We start from the raw sequence: 21893 nt of genomic DNA on the forward strand, positions 1-21893 counted from the left end.
CTCAGGCTGCTATAACAAAATATCCTAGCCTGGTTGGCTTAAATAACATGAATTTGTTTTCTTACAGTTCTAGGGGCTAGAAGTCCAAACCCCAGAAACTAGCAGGGTTGTTTCTCCTGAGACCTGTCTTCTTGGCTTGTAGATCACCATCTTCTCTCAGAACCATCACTGTCTTTCCTCTGTGCAAGCCAGCAGGTGCACAACCTCTTCTTCTGATAAGGATATCAGCTCATTGCATTAGAGATGACCCTAAGGAGCTCCTTTTACCTTAATTACATATTTAGAGGTCCTGATTTCAAGTGCAATCACATTCTGATGTCCTGGGGTGAGGATTTGAACATAATGAGTTTTGGAAAGATACAGTTCAGTTCATTTCTCCATACATTGGTATACTATATCCAAAATCTTATTTATTTCTTCTGTCCCTACTGTCCAGTGAGTTTCTTCTGCTTATGGATTTTGGGTCTGTCCTATCTCACCTTTGTTGACAGATATATGAGAGTATTATCTGTTAGACCAACATCATACACACACACAGACACACCATTTGCTAACTTGTGTATCTCTGTTCTGACTGTTGCCATAAGGTATCCAAGGATCCAGGCCAAGAGAGCCTCATTATGACTGTCAACTTGATTTGATGGAGGATGAGCTTTAATTATTCAGTCAGTCCAGTGTGAATTATATGATTCAAACTTCATGGGACCTCACAAGAAACTTGCCATTTGTGATATTACTTATTGATTTGTTTGGCTGATCGCCTACCCCAAGGTAGCCAAATCACACATAATCTAATGTTGTTTTCTTACTATCACATTTATGAAACTTGTGTAGAAAATTCTCACTTTGCTATTCTACCTTGTCAACAAAGAAGGCCAACATGAAATCAACTTTGTGATTTTTAAATATGATAAAATTCATATCTAATTCACCAAGAAATAGGAAATCCATATGTCTGAAGAATGTACACTTAAACCAATATTAGCTCCAATCTCTTGATAGTCTTCTCTGTGCTTTGTCACTACCACTTTGATTTGTGTCCCTTTACTTCTTTGCTGGAATGGAAATAATGTCGCCATGAAGCTCTGGAGCAGAAGTGCAAATCCTTTCTTGTTTAACAGAGGTGCCCTTGAGACTTTCCAGGCTTGGTTTATTTATATGGAGACATAGCAGGGTCTGCAAAGCAGTGGTCACAAATCTTAAGGACAAGGAGTCAGTTTCACTCTGCTGACATAAACTGCTGCCTCCTTACTATGGGTGGGATGACCCAGGGAGCTGTGGGAATCACCACTGTTCTCACGTTGCAGTAAAAACCTGACAGAGTAGCAGGAAACCCAACTGCTTCAGGGTTCAAGTTCCAAACAAGCATTCTCAGTGTTTGTTTTTTGTACTGACACAGCAGGCGGGTGTAGCCAGGAGCCAGGGTTGCTTCTTATTTGATTACCAGCATCACGTGGCAGCAACATGCTGGAGAAAATTCGGTAGAAGAGGTTGACATGAAAGTAGTCAGAGCAGGCATCACTTTTTAGCTGCATCTTCCACTGGTCTTTCATTCAACACTTTGATCATTACTCCTGCTATAACCTAAATAGGATGTTACTCTAAAAGTAAGCACTGCCAGTGGCTGAAAAAAAGATGACAGATTTATGTGAACTTGGAATTCTATGTTTACAGTCAAATATACAGGACTCTAGAGAACAGACACATCAAGCTGTGAAGAGCTACAAAGACCCAAGGGTCTCACCATCCATCGAAGCAAAATAGTCAGAGGCAGCCCTTCATTTGATCTATTTCTGGTGTGCTTCCAATGTTGGAGAGAGAGGCAAGAGTTGAAGATAATTTCATGCCCAGGCCTAAGCTGCCTTTCATTTTATTTAAAGGAATGAATTCCAAGGCTGCTGCGAGGCCTACAACTGACTCCTGTGAAAGCTTGTCCATTGATGAGCTGGAGTACTGGTGAAGGGTGATGGAGGAATTACTCTTCAAGTAAATGGACAATCACACCACTACCTGAGGCAGTTAAATTACCTATTCTAAAAAAGCAACAGAAAACTATTTAAATGTAAGTACTTTGGGAATTGCAACCCACAATTTTTTAAAATATTATTTGAGTTACACAAGTTTCATGTATTTCATATATACAGGTTTAGGAACATAGTGACATTTCCCACACCTACCCTCCCACCCACCCATGCTCCAACCCTTCCCCCCTCCCTCTCCTATTCCCATTCTTAATTTTTACAAACATATATTTTAAGTATACTTAATGATTGTATAGTTAACCCTACTCTAAATAAGTGTTCAACAAATAGTATGAAGAGAAAAAAAAATACACTGTTACTCGGTGGAAGAGACAAGGGCTATAATCATCGAATCTCAAAATGTCTATTTTACTCCGATACACTACATTCTGAGGTTTCTCCAAACTGTCTTCCATAGTGGTTTTACCAGTTTACATTCCCACCATCAGTGGATTAGGCAACCCACAAATTTCTAAATGATTTATATAGTAAAGCACAAGTTTATATTTGGACATAAAAATTAGTTTATAATTTCTGACAAGGCAAAATAACAAAAATTACAAAAATATTTTTAAAATTTTTGACTCTGAAAGTATATATATTCACCATTTGGTTTTTTTTCCTGGGACAAAATCCTTGGACAGGTTTATTTTTAAAAGGTCAGCATAAGGATAAAATATACTTAACCATAGATTTACCAACAGAAATACAGAAAAACTTGGTTAGACATTTTTATCTACTCTTTATATAGGAAGAGAACATCAAAGTCAGTTAAACAATAATAAATGGAGGCCAGCACCACGGCTCACTAGGCTAATACTCCGCCTGCGGCGCCAGCACTCTGGGTTCTAGTCCCGGTTGGGGCGCCGGATTCTGTCTTTGTTGCTCCTTTTCCAGTCCAGCTCTCTGCTGTGGCCCCAGGAAGGCAGTGGAGAATGGCCCAAGTGCTTGGGTCCTGCACCTGCATGGGAGACCAGGAGTAAGCACCTGGCTCCTGGCTTTGGATCGGCGCAGCGCGCCAGCTGCATTGCACTGGCCATGGCGGCCATTTGGGAGGTGAACCAATGCAAGGAAGACCTTTCTCTCTCTCTCTCTCACTGTCTAACTCTGCATGTCCAAAAAAAAAATAATAATAATAAATTGAATCTTAAATCGATGTGTTAGCATACTATAATATTCTAATTTCTCATACTTTCATTTAAATTCAGGGAAACAACATATAAAATTCTGTTGTAACATGCCTTCTGAATCCTTGAATGGATTCTGAGTTTAATCATTTAGCAATTAAGGGCTGTAATGATGACACTGAAAATTTCTCACCACTGCATTGCCTGTAGTAAGAATGAACAGCTTTCATACTAGTCACGGGGAAAGAAGAGTTGATGTTTGGCTGTGCACATCTGTAGGGTGAATTTGTACCCATCCAGATAGTGGAAGTGCAGGAGCAGCTGGACACTTGAAGACATAGAGAACGTGACTTTTGTTCAAGAAGAGTTTGTAATGGCATGGCAAGCTGTCATTGTACTGATTATCCACCATAGCACAGTCTATGCCCTATAACTATAGAGTATGACATTAACCTCAATCAACCTCCCTTCCTTCCTTCCTTCCTTTTCTCCTTCCTTCCTTCTTTCCTTCCTTCCCTCTTTCCTTTCCTCCTTCCTTCCTTTTCTCCTCCCTTCCTTCTCTCTCTCTCTCTCTCTCTCTCTCACACACACACACACACACACATTTCTAAGTAGATTTATATACTTTCCTTTAAAGAAACATCAATAAAGCTCTTGCACTTTAGATTTTAAAAATATCCTTCCTGGATTAGCTCACTGCCGATGGTGAGCACACCTCTAGAGTCTACTATCTCAATGTTTGTAAAGACCTGCCGAATACAGCAGCTTCATTTTTATTGTAATTGGTTTGACTGGTATTCTTTTTGGAAAAGCTTCTCAAAAAAATGTCAGTTCCCTCTTATGACACTAACAGATTAAGTAAGTCAATAAATCAGTAAATAATATGTCAATAAAATTATTTCCATCAAGGCAAATAATAGTATATTTGCTTGATAAAGAAAGGAAATGTTAATTCAATTATTTTTATTTTAGTCATTGTATCTTTTTTTAATCTTTAAGGCATCATTTAGAGAGTGTTTAAAATTGAGTTGGTATAACTCACTCAAATTAAGCAATAAAAAGGAAAGGAGAACTTCTCAAAAAAAAGAAAAAAGAAAGAAAAGAAAACAAATGTGGCCGGTGCCTTGAAGCAGTTACTTTGCAGGAGTTGATGTCACTGGATGAAACTGTGAAGTCATTCTGAGACTATATAGATGAGTTGGAGGCACTCTCAGCTTCTGATCTTCATGCTCATGTCCACCACCATCCCTTCCCTTCCCTCACTTTCAAGGATGATTTATTCTCTCTAAATCTCTTCCCTTCCACTTCTGGCTCTATCAACCATCCATTCTATTTACAGTGCCTTCTCCCTCTCCAGGCTTTTTCTTCACAGTCTATAAACTCAACAGATTTTCTTGCACCATAAAAAAGTATCTTACTCAATTCTTTGTCTGCCTGTGTCTATTCTTTCATAGCTAGGCTTCAAGAAAGCATTGTCTAATTGGCCTTTCCTTCCTGACCTCGCCCCCTGCTGTACCCCTCTGTGGCCAGGCTTCTCTTGTACTCTATTTAGCCAATTCTTATAAACATCACCAGGGACTTCCTCTATCCAAGCCTAAGCTCCACTTAAGAAAAAAGTTATTTATTTTTATCTTATTTGAAAGACAGAGAGATAGGGGAGAGATAAAGACTGAAAGATGGAGGAATAGCTTGCATACACTGGTTCACTTACCAAAATGCCCATAAGAACCAGCCCTGGGTCAGACTGAAGCCAGGAGCCAAGCACTCAGTCTGGATCTCTGATGCCGATGGCAGGGATGCAAGTTCTTAAGACAGAACTGCTGTGTTCCAGGGAGCACATTAGCAGGAAGCTGGATGGGAAGTGAAACTGGGAATGGAAACTAGGCACTCTGATTTGGGATGTGGATGTTCCAAGCAGCATTTTAACAGCTGTGCCAAATGCCTATCACATCTCCATTTTTTAGCCATCATCTGACCCAATCTCTTTGAATCATAGATAACCTGCTTTCACTTAAAATTTTTTTCGCCCTTGGTTTCCAAGAAACCAATTGAATGACTGTGTTCCTGGGCCTCCCAAAGCTGAGTTGTGGCTTAAAGAGGAGAGGAAATGTGATCTGTGGAATGACATGACTATGAGAGACTTCCAAGAGAATGAGTATCTCCTTAAATTCACCCTGGTAATGGCTGGCTATCAATGGAAAAGAGGTGATTATTTTACAAACCAACAGCCTGAATACACAGACATGAGACATAGCTTTAGAAAAAGTTTCCACTCTCTTCTCATTATACAAAGAATTGGTCTTCTCATAAAAGAGATGCTTCTTTTCTCAGAGAATCACCTGTGGGTCGTGAGCACTCTCCACCCAGCAGATCTGAGTCCAGTGTCAGCAGCAGCGCTACTCTCTGGAAAGAAGCAAAACATACTCTTTCCATCAATCTCAACAAAGCAGTAAAGAGATCTGTGCAGTGTTTGAAAACATCAAGAAACACTTCGCTCTTAAGTTCTTCAGCAGTTGCTTCATCAAAGGCACTGGACAAACTCAGCAGGCTAACTGAGAAGAAACTTGCAGAGCCTGTGAGCAAGTGGGCTGCTGAGAATCTATGGAAGTCAGATGAAAGTAACTTGTCAGAAATCTCTGGGCATGAGGCAGGGTCCAAGGTGCCATCATTCATCAAGCAGCCAGAGGAACCTGAACTCAACACAATGGAGGTGAATTATTTGAAGACAGTCAGCTAACCAGTTGCTCTAAGGCAATAACAACAAAACCCAAATAGATTGACTAGGTTTATTGTCAAGACTGTAAAACTTTCTGGAAGGTTGTGAAGGTGCTGACTGAGAAAGATCTGTCTTGAGAAAAGTCCATATAGTTTGCACTGAAGTAGAATTTGCATGAAATAGGTGAATGATGTGTTGAAGAACTCAAATATCTCATTATGGAGTATGATACTTCCACTCTTGACTTCAGATAACCTTTTTATATTTCTTTCTCAGAAAAAAATATTTCTAGATTCTCCCCCCTTCCCAGATTATATAAATTCCTAATATATGGAATATTTTTGCAATGAAAAGAAATAGTTCATGATAGTTGACCACATTTCCAAAGTCAAAAAATATCTAAAGCAGTCTGTTTAAAGCATCTATCTTAATTTGAAATTATTTCCATGTGGAAAACCACCTAATCCATCCTTCCATCCCCCCAACCCGCCTCCAAAACGATGGGTCAGTTAATTGTACAAACTTTAAGAACGTGGCCCTAGAGAAAAGCTTTGGATCTTTTACTAATGTTGTGTTGTCTTTCCCAGTATTTATGTGGCCATTTACTTGGTTAAATGAGTGTTATGGACAGAGTAAAGATCATCCATCTTCAAAACTGTTAGTCTGCTTGCATTTCACGTGAAGGGTAGAATGTGAAAATGTAAGGATTCTGATTTGTGATTTTATTGATGTGTGGCTTGCTCTTCTTGGGCTTTGTGACTTTCAATATGTTCAAGTGTTCTATCCTAATAAATGGAATACTTTGGGATCTTAAAAAAGAGTAACCAATTATTTCTACCTCCTTTTCTTCTGGTTGCTCTGTCTGCCTTCTCTAATGGCTGCTTTTCCTCAAAGAGTGATTCACTTTCCCTGTGAGTGTCTCCCTGGTCTTCTTGACTTCTCACCTACACCATCTCCCTGGTGCATTTCCCCATGGTGGTCGTGTGATGACTTTGTAACTTGAGCTCTATCAAGGCAGAGCACCCAACAAGTCTTGCTGGGTGCTCCTCACACAAGCAAATCCACATGGCCAGGCCGAACTCTTACCTTGCGACTCCACCCAGGTTGTTTCAAGTCAGCAATAACATAGCCACTTCCAGGTACTTCAGAATTGGAGATCAGTTCACATGGATTGGTCAGTTCCAATAGCCAACTCCCCTTGCCATTGAATATAGTTATGACTGACTGTTGGCTCTGCAATTTCATTGGCTGTTGGCTCTGCAATTTCACTTAAAAATATTTCCTTCAATAATTATTTTGGAGAAAAAACATATTGTAGCAAGAAATAATCAACTACTTGAAAATCTTGCTTAAAACCTTTTACCATACTTTCAGCAATAATAAAATATAAAAAATTCAATTTTGAAATGCTGGCATTTTTGTTATATTGTCTTTGACATCGTTTTTTTTGGAATCAGTGAATAACCTCAAGGAATGTTAACCATAGTTATTTCCAAGTTTGAGGGAGGATTGCAATTCATTTATTTCTATGCTTTGATTTTATCATAGCCATAAATAAATAGATAGATACAACATCCAAATACTATATAATTTATGTAGTTTCAATTTATATGACTTTAGTAAGATTACATTTACATTTAATAAAATATGGGGACTTGGGGCCAGCACTTTGGCACAGCTGGAAAAGCTTCGCCTGCAGTGCCGGCATTCTACATGGAAGCCGGTTAGAGACCCGGCTGCTCCATTTCCAATATAGCTCTCTGCTAAGGACTGGGAAGGCGGTAGAGGATGGCCCATGTGCTTAGGCCCCTGCACTCATGTTGGAGACCCAGAAGTGGCTCCTGGCTCCTGGCTTCGATTGGGCCCGGCTCTGGCTGTTGTGGCCATTTGGGGAGTGAACCAGAGGATGGAAGACCTTTCTTTTTCTGCCTCTGCCTCTTTCTAACTGTGCCTTTCGAATTAATAAATAAATCTTAAAATAAAATAAAATAAAATATGGGGCCGTTGTTGTGATGTAGCAGGTTACGCCACTTTCTGCACCACTGGCATCCCATATGGGTGCTGGATCCAGTCCCAGCTGTTCTACTTTTGATCCATATTGCTGGTAAATGTAACTGGGAAAGCAGCAGAGGATGGCCTAAGTGCTGGGGTCCCGCACACATGTGGGGGAAACAGAAGAAGCTCCTGGCTTCTGGCTTCGGTTTGGGCTAGCCCTGTCCATTGTGGCCATTTGTGGAATGAATCAATGCATGGAAGATAATCTTTCTTTCTCCCTCTCTCTCTCTTTGTAACTCTGCCTTTCAGATATATGAAATAAATCTTTTTTAAAAAATATAATCTATTGGCATATATAACTATCATATTGAAAATACAACTTTTCACTTTCAACATTAGGACTATAACATTGATAGATGAAAGACAGCATGTTTAACACTAAAGTTGTTCATTAAGATTCAAAAGATAAATAGCAAATGGAATACCTATTCATCCAAATCCATCTGGGATAATTTCATATTTTTCTTCAGGGTGTAAGACATGGATAAAAAAAGAAGAGCCTAAAAGTGACACAATCTAGGAGCGGTAGGAATATGGATGACTATCAAAGACTATTCAGATCCACACATATTTGGCTATCATAGAAGACTGTGAGATTAACTTGACTTCCATTTGCTTTTGGAAGGATGTGTTGGAATGGGCACTTTTGAATTTGCTTATGACAGCATTTATAACTACTCTCTCTACTCCTAATAACTAATTTATTGGGAGCCTGTCGACATCTGCAGTATCTGTTTTTGTAATGGACTGAATGTTTATGTCCCTTCCAAATTTGTGTGCTGAAATACTCGCACCTGATGTGATGGTATTGGGAAGTAGGGCCTTTGGGAGGTGATTAAGCTGTGAAAATGGAGTCCCTTTAAATGTGATTGTGCTTGTGAAAGGGACTCCAGAGAAGGGGTAGGGACATGTAGCTGGAGGTCAAGGCTTGCTGTCACTCAGGGATGCCTCATCAGACTGAGCAGGTTGTGCTAAAAATTCTGGGAGGCCACCATAGACAAAGTCAATGAGTAAGTTTTACAAAAGTCTCCTGGAAGATGGCAGTATTGTGATATCTGATAAAACATCTTGGTGAAGGGTGCCTACAATGTGTTCATGAGATTGCAAAGGCACTACGGGGAGTCATTTTCAAAGGTCAATCCTCCTCCCGGGATGGCCTTTGGGTTCAGTTTTCAGCCTACATCTCTGACTATTTGTCATCATTTATACTCCCAGTGTTGTAAGTTTGCAAACGTGGAATTGGTACAGAAGGTTCAGCCCTCTGTGAAGAACAGCCGCTGTCTGATTTCTTCAGACTCTTTCTGGCACAGTAACTCATAGCTGGGCCCTCAGGTAGTCTCACATGTAATCCCCAGGCACCTTACCCAATACTTTAGCACAGTCTACTTACAACAGAAAGTGGGCCATCAGCCTCACCCTGTCTCTTGCCCATCTCTGTTCCTGCCCATTTACAGCTCATCCCTCAGATGGAACTGAACTGAGTTGGCCTAGGCCTGATAGCTGAACTCTTAAATTTGCCCTGAGTTTCTTGGCTCAGAATTGGGCTTGGGAGCCTACACCTCCGGGATGTCATATGGGTATCTGCTGCCTACCATGCCCACTCAATAAACTGTCTCAAGGGGCCAGCAGAGTTGTGTAGCTGTTAAGTTTCTGCCTGCAATGCTGGCATCCCCCATGTGAAGACTGGTTTGAGTTCCAACTGCTGCCCTTCAACTTCAGCTCCCTGCTAATGTACCAGGGAAGGCAGTGGAAGACAGCCACTCATGTAGGAGATGCAAATACAGTTCTGGGCTCCTGGTTTTGGCCTGGTCCAGCTCTGGCTATTGTAGCCGTTTGGGGGTGAACCAGTGATATAAGATCTTTTTCTCTGTTTCTCTCTGTAACTCTGACCTCTCCTCCCCTCCCCCCCAAAACAAACAAATAACCAAAGAAATAGTGGTGGAGGCAGAACTTTTCTTCAGTCTGCTGGTTAGCTAGATGGTGTGACAGTTTTATAGGATCACAGCTCTGGCCTAAGGAAGGTTCTGCTTTATCTTTAGTTTTTAAAAATAATTTATTAATTTGTTTAAGAGGTGGAGTTACAGACAGAGAGAAGGAGAGAAAGAGAGAAGGTTCTTCTATCCACAAGCTCACTCCCCAAATGGTCTCAATGGCCGGAGCTGGTCCAATCTGAAGCCAGGAGCCAGGAGCCTCCTCCAGGTCTCCCATATGGGTACAGGAAGCCATGCTCTTTGGCCATCTTCTACTTCCTTCCCAGACCATAAGCAGAGAGCTGGATAAGAAGTGGAGCACCCAGGACATGAACCAGCACCCATATGGGATGCAGGTGTCCCAGGCAGAGGCCTAGCTCACAAAGCCACAGCACTGGTCCCTCTGCTTCATCCTTGTAAGACTGGGGCCCAATCTTATTTCCTTGCTAATGTGTGGGGTCCAATTACCTGTGGACAGGCCCCTAAAGACCAGATCTTTTTGGTCCTGAGGTGACTGCAGCCTCAGGTAAGTGTGAATTAGAAAGTAACACTATGCAGCAATAAATATACACACATATGTTTGTATATCGTACATTAAAATATATATGAACATATATTTTGATATATTTAATTTTTTAGTTTCTTTTTGGGTATGCAAATATTAAGAATGTTTATCAAATAAAAATTTGAAAAATTAAGATGACATTAAATATGTTATATTTGAACTTTGAATGAGTATAATTAGGCAATTTTTTGGCCCTAACTAGTCATTGAAAATTTGATTTAATGTGGGTGCATAGGATCTCATCATCTGAAAACTCTATAAGTTATGCAACCAATTCTTACTCATTGGTCATTTGAGCCTCAGTGCTTTGCTAAGGCTTAGCTGCTCTGTGTGGAACTGATTGCATTGCTCTTGTTTTCATCCTGGTATTATTGCCAATAGTCAGCCTTCAATACTAATCAGGCTTCTGAAGCAGAAATGTTTGTTCTCTTCCCTCCTTCACTCCGGGAAGTTTTCTTAGCTGAATTGTGTCATTTAATTTCATGTTTATATATGACAGTGTTTTGGTTGCTGTTTCTTTATTAGTGCAATGGAGTAAAATCAACCAAGGAGAACTGAGAATGGCTGTCTTACAAGTTGATACCCATCTGTCTCATGCATGTAAAAAGCTACCTTCAGGGACTGACTTGGAAAGCGAGTGGTCTTTAAAAGAGTATGTGATTGGCAAAGTCTAGGGGGCACACTATGGCCCCCAGTGATAGAGTGACTATTGCAACCTGTGCTGTTGCCCAAGAACTAGTGTCATTAATGTTCTTATTCTCATTATCCAAAATGAATGCCTACAAGATCTCCTTCTCAATGAATGATCATGTCTGCACTTTTATTATTTTCTGGTTCCTTCTTAAGTAATGGAAGTAAAACAGATAGAGAGCTACCTGCTTAGGATGTGGACTAAGGTAAGGATTCCTAGAATGGTTAGCTGGGAGGGATAGCTTACCAAAAGCGATGTACACCACTTGAGCCAGGAAGAAAATATGAGTTGTGGTGGAATAGCTCCCAGCCCTTGCTGGAAAGACCTGACCATCGAACTCCAAAGTACAACAAAAAAAGTGAGCAGAAGGTCAAGACTAGAAAACATAGAGCAGGGTGAATTGGGTTGGAAAGAGAGCATCTGGAGCAGGGTTAAATCCCTGAATGAGAATAAGGTGATACGCTACTTCTTCTTCTTCTTTTTTTAAAGATTTTATTTATTTATTTGAGAGGTAGAGTTACAGACAGTGAGGGAGAGAGACAGAGAGAAAGGTCTTTCTTCTGTTGGTTCACTCTCCAAATGGCTGCTACAGGTGGAGCTGCGCCAATCCGAGCCAGGAGCTTATTCCTGGTCTCCCATGCGGGTGCAGGGGCCATCCTCCACTGCCCTCCCGGGCCACAGCAGAGAGCTGGAATGGAAGAGGAGCAGCCGGGACTAGAACTGGTGCCCATATGGGATGCCGGCACCGCAGGCAGAGGATTATTAACTCATTGCACCACAGTGCCAGACCCACTACTTGTTCTTTTAAAATTTTTTTAACAGATTCAATAAAATTTGCAGACATAATTCTAAGAACATGATGATACTCACTTCCTCCCTCCCTCCCTGCCATTCTCTTTCCTTCACCTTTTCTTTGTCCTTTTTTGTAGTTTTTGAAATAACTTATTTTAAATTTACAATATAGTAAACAGGCTTAATACTTCACTGAGTAAGAAGTTTAACTAGTAAAATAAAAAAGACCCTAGATTATTGGGAATATAGACAGTGGTTATAAATAGTAATTAAATGGAAAAATAACCATTCCACCCATGTACAGCAAATTTTAAAGTAATCATAGATTATTAATACTTGAGTGGTATAACATTATTAACAGTATCATAGTTTTACAAAACTATATTTGTAACAATATTGATGCACACAGACATTTGTTTTTTTTTCTTTGTTTTTGGTTAGTTTTAAAATTTTAGCTATAGAATGGAGAACATCTGGGGCTGGTTTATTTCATTCAATACAATGTCCTCCAGAGATGTAGATTTTGCTGCAAATGGTAGAATTATATTTCTTTTTATGGCTGAATAATATTCCATTGTGTATATGAACCATGTTTTCTTCATTCATTCATCTGATGGTGCATACTTTAGTTGACTCCAAATTTTTGCTATTGTGAACAGTGCTGCTGAAAGCATGGCAATGCAGGTATCTCTTTTATACATTGTGTTCAAGTCTTTTCAGTCTAAATCCACTTGTGGGATTGCTGGATCATATGGCAAATTTATTTCTAGTTATTTTTAGAAATCTCCACAGTGGCTTCACTAATTTACATTCCCACCAACACTGTATAAGCATCCCCCTTTTTCACATCCTCAGTAGCATTTGTTACTCTCTGTGTTTTCGGATTTTAACCATTCTGACAGGTGTGAGGTGATACCGTGATTTTGATTTGCATTTCCTGAATGGCTGGAGATGTTGAACAGTTTTCATACATTTTTTTGCCATTTGTATTTCTTCCTTTGAGAAATGTTTGTTGAAGTCCTTTGCCCATTTCTCAACTGGATTTATTGTTTTGTCTTTTGTTGCTGAGTTTTTAGTTTGCTAAAATATTCAGGATTTTAATCATGTTGGGTAGGTGGTTTGCACATATTTTCCCCCTTCTTTTCCATGTCTCTTCACTCTATTGATCTATTCTTTTTCTGTACAGAAGCTTCTGAGTTTGATATAGCCTCACTTGTTTAGTTTTGCTTTTGTTGTCTGTGCTTTGGGGGTCTTGTCCAGGAAAGTGTCCCCTATACAAATGTGTTTGAGTGTTTTCCCTATGTTTTCTTCCTGCAACTTCATAGTCTCAAGCCTTAAATTTAGTTCTTTGATCCATCTTGAGTTAATTTTTGTATGTTGTGAGAGGTATGAATCTGATTTCATTCTTCTACATATATAAATCCAGTTTTACCAGCACCATTTGTTGAAGATTCTTACTCCACAGTATAGTCTGAGTGCTTTTGTCAAAAATAAGTTAGCTGTATGTACATAAATTAATTTCTGGCCTCTCTATTCTGTTCCTTTGATCTATCTATTGGTTTTTCTGCCAGTACTATGCTGTTTTCATTACTATAGGTTTGTATTTTTCTTTGAAGTCAAGTGTTGTGATTCCCCCAACTTGATTTTTCTTGATCAATATCACTTTGACTATTCTGGGTCCTTTGTGATTCCATATGAATTTTAGGATAGCTTATTTCTAATTCTGTAAAGAATGTCATTGGTATTTTTATAGAGATTGCCTTGAGTCTGTAGATAGCTTTAGATAGTATAGAGATTTTAAGGATACTGATTGTTCTGACCCATGAGCAAGGAATATCTTTCCATTTTTTTGTGTACATGATGATTTCTTTCATCAATGTTTGATAATTTTTATTGTAGAGATCTTTCACTTAAGATCAGAGGTGATGAACTCAGAAGGCTTCCATAGCCTTGGCAACTCATGACAAGAGCCTAGGGTGATTACTGATGCCATAAACAAGAGTGTTAATTGTTAAATCTACAACAGGAGACACTGTGCACTTACACCTCATGTAGGATCTCTGTCCTTAATGTGTTGTACTATGTGAATTAATGGTATAACTCGTACTCAAACAGTACTTTACTCTTTGTGTTTCTGTGTGGATGCAAACTGTAGAAATCTTTACTTAGTATATACTAAATTGATCTTCTGTATATAAATATAATTGAAAATGAATCTTGATATGAATGGGATGGGAGAGGGAGTGGGAGATGGGAGGGAAGTTATGGGGGGTAAAAGCCACTGTAATCCAAAAGCTGTACTTTGGAAATTTTTATCTACTGAATAAAAATTATAAAAAAAATAAAAAGAAAATGGACATCCTTGTCTTGTTCCAAATCTGAGAGGGGATGCTTCCAGTTTTTCCTCATTCAGTATCATATTGACTGTTGGCTTGTGATTTACAGGCATTGTAATTTTGAGGAATGTTTCTTCTTTACCTAATTTGTGGAGGGTTTTTATCATGAAGGTCTGTTGAATCTTGTAAAATGTTTTCTCTGCATCTGTTGAGATGACCATAGTTTTTCATTCCTTATTCTATTGATGTGATTTATGATAGTTGTTTATTTGTGAATATTGAACCACTCTTGAATTTCTATGATAAATCCCACATGATTGTGATGTATGATCTTTTGATGTGTTTTCAGATTCAATTTGCTAGTATTTTGTTGAGAATCTTTGCAGCTATGTTCATTAAGGATATAGCACTGTGGTTCTCTTTTCATGTCATGTCTGTTTTTGCTATCAAAGTAAATATGGCCTCATAAAAAGACTTTTGTAGAGTTTCATCCTGTTCAATATTTTGGAATAGTGTGAAAGGTATTGGAGTTATTTTGTCTTTTGAATGTTTTGTAGAATTCAGGAGTAAAAGCCATCGGGTTCTATACTTTTCCTTCAGGGAAGATTTTTGATTACTGCTTCAATCTCATTGCTTGTTATAGGTATGTTCAGATTGTCTATATTGTCTTGGTTTAATCTGGGTAGGTTGTTAACCCAAAAATTTATGCATTTCTTTGAGATTTTCCAGTTTACCTGCATATAGTTCTTCATAGTAATTTATTATGATCTTATGTATTTCAGTGGTGTCAGTTCCTTTTTTTAATCTCTAATTTTATTTATTTATTTTTCTCATTTTTTCCTTTGTTATTCTGGCTAGAGGTTTATCTATTTTGTTTATTTTCTCAAAAAACCAACTTTTTGTTTTGCTGATTTTTTTTGTATTGTTTTTTCAATTTCATTTATTTCTGCTCTGATTCTTATTATTCCTCACCTGCTGATTTGGGGTTTGGTTTATTCTTGTTTTACAGTCTTCAGGATACATCAATAGATAATTAATTTGAGTAATTTTTCTCTCTCTTTTTTACTGTAAGCACTTAATGCTACAAACTTCCCTCTTAAAACTGCTTTTGCTGTTTTGATATGTTGTGTTTTCATTTTAATTTATTTCAACAAAGTTTTTTATTTCATTTTTAATTTCTTCAATGACCAATCAATCATTCAGCAGTACGTTGTTTAATTTCCAAGTACTTATGAGTGTTCTATTGTTCCTGCTGTTGGTTTCTGGTTTTTGCTGCTGAATATGGCACTCTGAGGGAGTTAGGGAAGGGAAGAAAGCAAGATAGCCTCCCTGCTCCAAGTCCCGCAGTTGCTCAGACCCAAGTCACTGTTCCAGGCTGAAGTAAAAGTCAGTGGGTGACTTTGGAATTCCCTCTCAAGGATCGCAGCAATCTCCTCCTACTTTGATGTGGTAAGATGGCAGCTCACAGACAGCAGTTGGCTAGGCCACATGACTGCAGCAGTGTCTCTGTCTTCTCTCCTTTTGTCCCACTTCTTTGCAAAATTTCCATCAGTCAGAACCCTGGAAACATGGTCCTTCCTTTATTCTTTTATCCCAGAGCAGCATAGGTTAGTGTGGCTATACCCTATTCAGCCATCTTAGATCCCTCTCTAAGTCTCAACTAAACTGTAGATGAATCCTTCTGGCTTAATGCCGCCTGGAAAAAGGATTTCCTTCTCCCATCCATGGAAATTCCTTTTTCAAGAATGATAAGAAAGACTACATTCATATAGCTTTTATTGTAGAGCATTGTCATATTGTAGTAGTTTATTATTAGTTACTGTTGTTAATCACTTACTAGGACATATTCATAAATTAAACTTTACCATAGGCATGGGTGTATAGGGGAAAAACTAGTATATGTAGTGATTGGCACTATTTGTGGTTTCAGGCATCCATAGGTGAAATGTATGCCCCATGGGGGACACCTGTATATAACTTTATCCCATTTATGCAGAAATGGTTTACTCCTTGATAACAATCACTGGAACCTCTCCTATATTGCAATGAGGAATAGTGTGGAGTAGTGGTAAAATAAATTTTCACTGAAAAAATATCTGTGACCTCTTTGTTTCTTTCTATTAAAGACACAATGGAGCAAGATTCCTAATCTGGGTCTATCCAACTCTTTGATAAGTCTCTGAAAATTCTGCATCAGAGAGGATTTTCATTGGTATTGTTACAACAACATTGGAAATCATGAAATCCACAGAGAATCAACAAAGCTCTAATAAGTGATGTAACCCATCTGGTTACATCACCTTGAGATTTAGCTCCCAACTCTTAAGTTTATGAGTTGTATGACTTGGGAAAAGTAGTTAATCCTGCCCAACCCAGATGTGTTATCTGCAAATCAAGAATACTAAGACCTGCCCCAGTAAGTTATTCAATGATATCATGGGACCCATGAGCATAGCAATTGACTCACAACCAGCCCTCAAGAGACAGCACATTATTGGTGGTTAGCAGAGTCCAGTGTTAAATTTCCAGGTTTTATCTAATGACCAAGAGAACACCAATCAGTGCAGGTTCTGATTGGTGGTCAGATTCCTGGAGGATGCCCTGACTTCCGTTTGAGTTGTGGCTGTGTGCATCTTGGGAACTTCAGGCTCACTTCATAGACTTATGCTGTAAATCTCAGGATATTTTTTTAAATAGGAACTCAGCTTCTGATTTAGTGTAAGTTTGTACATATGTGTTTTTATTAAATACACCTGTCCCCCTTCCCTGTCTTAACTTCCAGGCAGTGGGCAAAAGGCAAACAGAAAATCAGTTGCTCCAAGTGCCTTCTTTTAATCCCTCTTTGCTTTCTCCTCCACTACTTACATGTTTATGATTTTATTTTTATTGAATTTTTCTGTCAGTTATATTCAAGGTTTTGCCTATATACAACACTTCCAGTGGATTGAAACAATTTTCATAACTCTCCTAAGAGCAGTGCTTATAACTTTGTTCTAAGAAATAGGCGAAGAAACTCATTAAGTTCACCTCACTGTGCTGCATGACTTATAGAAGTTATTTCTGCAAGCCTGGAGATTCATAAGGCAAAGTTTATGATTATAAGAAGAAGAGTCTAAAGGAAGAGGAGCCTTGTGTCATTTCAGTCAACACTGAATTGAGGCACAACTTACTGAAGTGAAAAACACTGTAGTGCAGGGCTGTTTGCTGCATGAAACAGCAGCAGCTTTTCAATGGGCTTTAGAGTGAAGGAAATGAGAGCAATGGTTTTCGATGGAATTCTTAACATAAAATGGGCCTTGATTGTGCTAATCGAAGTGGAATAAGTATGCTAATGTTGATCCTGGCAGAACTTCTAAATTTTTAAATATTGATGCTTTACATTAGTCAAAATCAACATTAAAACCTGAGTGATCTCTGTAAAAGTAGTCTTTATTTTCAGTTTCCAAAACCTAAATCAAGAGCAGTTTAAGTTTTTAAGTCCAATAAAATACCAGTCAGAAGTAAGGGGCTCCAGAAATACTCCTTTTTGCAACTTTCAGCACTCTAATAGCTATTGGTTGTCTATCTTATGCATTCGTGTAGCCTCAATCATTTGTACAGTATTATTTCAGAAATAGTTTCACGAATTACTATACCTTATAATGTTAGAGTATTTCTGTTGATAATATTTGATTCTGTGATTGGTTTTAAATCAGCTATAACATTCCTAAAAGATTTCCAACTATTTTTTCCCTCAACAATCTTTTAAAACCATCAATATAAGTGGCTATGGAGCCAGGGACATGGGAAATGTTGTAAAGTCAGGAACATAGGGCAAACAGTATGACTAAGGTCTGACTAAGAAAAAGAAGCCTGCATCTTCTCTTCAGCCTGGCAATGGAGGGAGCCAGGTGAAGCATTCATGATGCAAGTAATCCAACCTGAAAGAGTAAGAAGAGACATTGAAACTCAATTTCTTCTGACCTAGGCCAAGATTGCCTTCCAGAGGTGAAATGCCAAGTGAGGTTGCCTAGTACACAATCAGTTACTGGATATCATTTATTTTGTCACTGTGTGGGTGCCTCAAAGGAAAGTTCCCAGGGCTAGCCTTTCCGTATTTCATAGCAAAGTTCCAGGGTTATGTTTGTTATTTAAGGTATAAATCAAGCTAATGTTTTCAATTGACTTCTGGCTTTCAGCCTCTTCTAAGCTCATGGTGAAATACTTGGGAAGTGACATAAAATGGGAACACACAAAGTTCTATGGAAAATGAAGGCAGACAAATATCAGAATTTGGACAGACTTTTCAACAATAGGGCAGGTGGAGATGGATAACTGAAAAACTAAAGCAAGCTGTACTAAATGCTTGCTGTCATGGAATAAAGGAGTTCTGTCTTTCTGGAAATCATTGGAAATATGACCCTTCATCCACCCAGGACTGCTCTTACTTCAGAAACTGGCAGAGTCGGGAGTGTTTACAGGAGCAACAGAGACATCACCAGCAATAATCAAATACAAACAAAACAAATTGAAAATACCAAATGCTGGTGGCTTGTTGCCTGTATACTAGCAGTTCCTTATTCACAGATACAATCCACACAGGTGAAAAATTTTTAAAAGTAGAGAATGGATGTTTGATCCAGTGGCTAGGATGCCACATGGGATGCCTAAATCCCATTCTGGAGTTTCTGAGTTAAAGAATTGTCTCCACTTTCAATTCAAGCTTCCTGCTATGTGCACCCTAGAAGGCAGTGATCATGGCCCAAGGAAGAGTCCCTACTACTCATGTGGGACACCTAGAGTGAGTCCCAGGCTCCTGGCTTTGGCTTGATCAAGCCCCAGTGGTGGCAGGCATTGGAGAATTGAACTAGCCAATGGGAGCTCTCTGTTTCTCTGCTTCTCTCTCTCTTCCTTTAAAATAAAATCAACTACACTGAATATCTAGACATTTTCATTGTCATTATCCCTTAAACAGTACAATATAACATCCATTTGTATGGTATTTGCACTATATTAGGCAATATATGAAATTTTAGAGCTCATTTAAGGTATACAGAAGGATGCACACAGGTTAAATATAGCCTCATATTTTATAAAAGGAACTTTGAGTATCCATAGATTTTGATATCCAGGGGGATCCTGGAACAAATTCTGTACAGATACCAAGAAATGATTATTTCTTGCCATCTACTCATTCAGGATCTGCTTTCTACCTTATCCTCAATCGTAAAATATAGATTAGTTTGGAGAAAAAGACAGGATGTGCAAAGAGCATATTCAGGCAGATGGTTTTTTTTCCCACATATTTTATCAACTAGAGTAGAGATAAGCTACGTATTAATTGAGGATAGGCATTTAGCCTAGTAGGTAATATGTGGTTAAGACAACTATGTCTCATATGAAAGTGTCTGGATGTGATGCCAAGTTCTGACTCCTGATTCTAGGATCCTACCAAATGCACACCTTGGGGGACAGCAGGTGATGACTCAAATACCTATGTGGAGGTTTGTATTGAGTTCCCAGATCCTGGCTTTGGCATTATCTCCTTGGTGTATTAGGGGAATGAACCAGTGATATGATATATCTCTCTCTCCTTCTCAAATTAAAATACATATATTTAAAAAGCTTCAGTAGGGGCCAGCGTTGTGGCGCAGCGGGTTAAAAGGCTTCAGTAAATTAAAAGCACAAAAATCAAAGCAGATTTTTATAAAAATAATAGAAAAAAAAGTGATAGACAATTGGATTTAGACTTATGAGATAATGAGAATGATTTGGGTGTGTACTCACATTGTAGCTTCCAAATATGGAGCTTATTATGATGAGAGGAATGAAGCTTGGGAAACAATACAAGGAACTTGGAAACACCTGAGGGTGTTCACCAAAGATGACTAAAGTATTATTGCAAGTGTGTCAGGTTTTCAACAACATTGGAGACTAAGTATCATGAAGAATATCGTCAAAGGTTTTTTTTTTTTTTTAACCTAAAAAATCCTTGTAATTCTCACATTTGCTTGGTACAATTTGCATGGTAAATTACAAGAAGGCAGCCTCCCCTACTGTTCTGCCAGGTTACATTAATGTATGACTTGATGGAGGAGTCCTTCTTGACCCTCCTCTATGGTTAACTAGAGGGCACATAGGTTAATAAAAAAAAATCCAACTAGAAAGCATCAGTTGGTCCAAGACTGTGGGAGCAAATGTTCCCAATGGAGAGTGGCATGTCCTTTACAGACCAGCACTGGATTGGATGAATGCTGCTGGGTACTGGGAGTTGCCCAAATCAGTCTCAGATGAGGGACTAAGGGAATTCATGCATTGGAAACATCTGTCTGGATATATAACAAGACACTCAACCAATAGACTACTGGAACTCAAAAGAGAGTTTAGTAAAGTTTGGTAAAGTTGTAGGATATAAAATCAACACTTGATCATTAACAGCCTTTGAAAACACAGACAGTACTTTGGCTGAGAATGAACTTGTGAGATCAGTACCATTCATAATAGCCACAAAAAATTTTAAATATCTTGAAATAAATTTGACCAAGGAGGTTTAAGACCTCCACGATGGAAATTAAAAAACATTAAAGAAAGAAATAAAATACATCAAAAAAATGGAAAAAACTTTCAAGTTCATGGATTGGAAGAATTAATATCATCAAAATATTCATACTATTGAAAGCAATTTGCAGATTCAATGCAACCCCAATCAAAATACAAAGACAATCTTCTCAGACCTAGAAGAAACAAAGTTAAAAATCATACAGTATCAGGTTGGCGCCGTGGCTTAACAGGCTAATCCTCCACCTTGTGGTGCCGGCACACCGGGTTCTAGTCCCGGTTGGGGCGCCGGATTCTGTCCAGGTTGCCCCTCTTCCAGGCCAGTTCTCTGCTATGGCCCGGGAAGGCAGTGGAGGATGGCCCAAGTCCTTGGGCTCTGCACTCGCATGGGAGACCAGGAGAAGCACCTGGCTCCTGGCTTTGGATCAGTGTGATGAGCCGGCCACAGCAGCCATTGGAGGGTGAACCAACGGCAAAAAGGAAGACCTTTCTCTCTGTCTCTCTCTCTCACTATCCACTCTGCCTGTCAAAAAAAAAAAAAAAATCATACAGTATCACAAGAGACCCTGAATATCTAAAGGAATCTTAAGCAACAAGAATAAAACCAGACCTGTCACAATAACAGATTTCAAGCATACTACAAGGCAGTTAGTATAGAAATGCCTGGTACTCGCACAAAAATAAACATGTAGACCAATGGAACAGACTAGAAACCAAGGAAATCAATCCATGCATCTACAACAACTAATCTTTGACAAAGTAGCTAAAATCAACCTCTGGAGAAAACACAGTCTCATCAGCAAAAGGTGCTGGGAAAACTGGATCTCCACATGCAGAAGTATGAAACAAGACCTCCACCTTACATTATATACAAAATTCAACTCAAAATGGATCAAGGACTTAAATCTAAGACCTGATACCATCAAATTACTGGAGGAGAATATTGGGGAAACTCTGCAAGAAATTGGCATAAGCAAGGACTTCTTGGAAAAAAAAAAACCAGAAGCACAGGCAATGATGGCAAAAACAGACAACTGGGAATACATAAAATAAAGAAGCTTCCTCACTGTGAAGGACATTTTC

The 21893-nt window shown here is 38.9% G+C and overlaps 1 pseudogene; it reads left to right on the top strand.

The window, feature by feature from the left end:
- Nucleotides 1-5273: 5273 nt before the first annotated feature.
- Nucleotides 5274-5932, top strand: LOC133758714 (periphilin-1-like; annotated as a pseudogene).
- Nucleotides 5933-21893: the final 15961 nt, after the last annotated feature.

The sequence above is a fragment of the Lepus europaeus genome, chromosome 4, assembly GCF_033115175.1.
Source record: "Lepus europaeus isolate LE1 chromosome 4, mLepTim1.pri, whole genome shotgun sequence".
Lineage (NCBI taxonomy): Eukaryota > Metazoa > Chordata > Mammalia > Lagomorpha > Leporidae > Lepus > Lepus europaeus.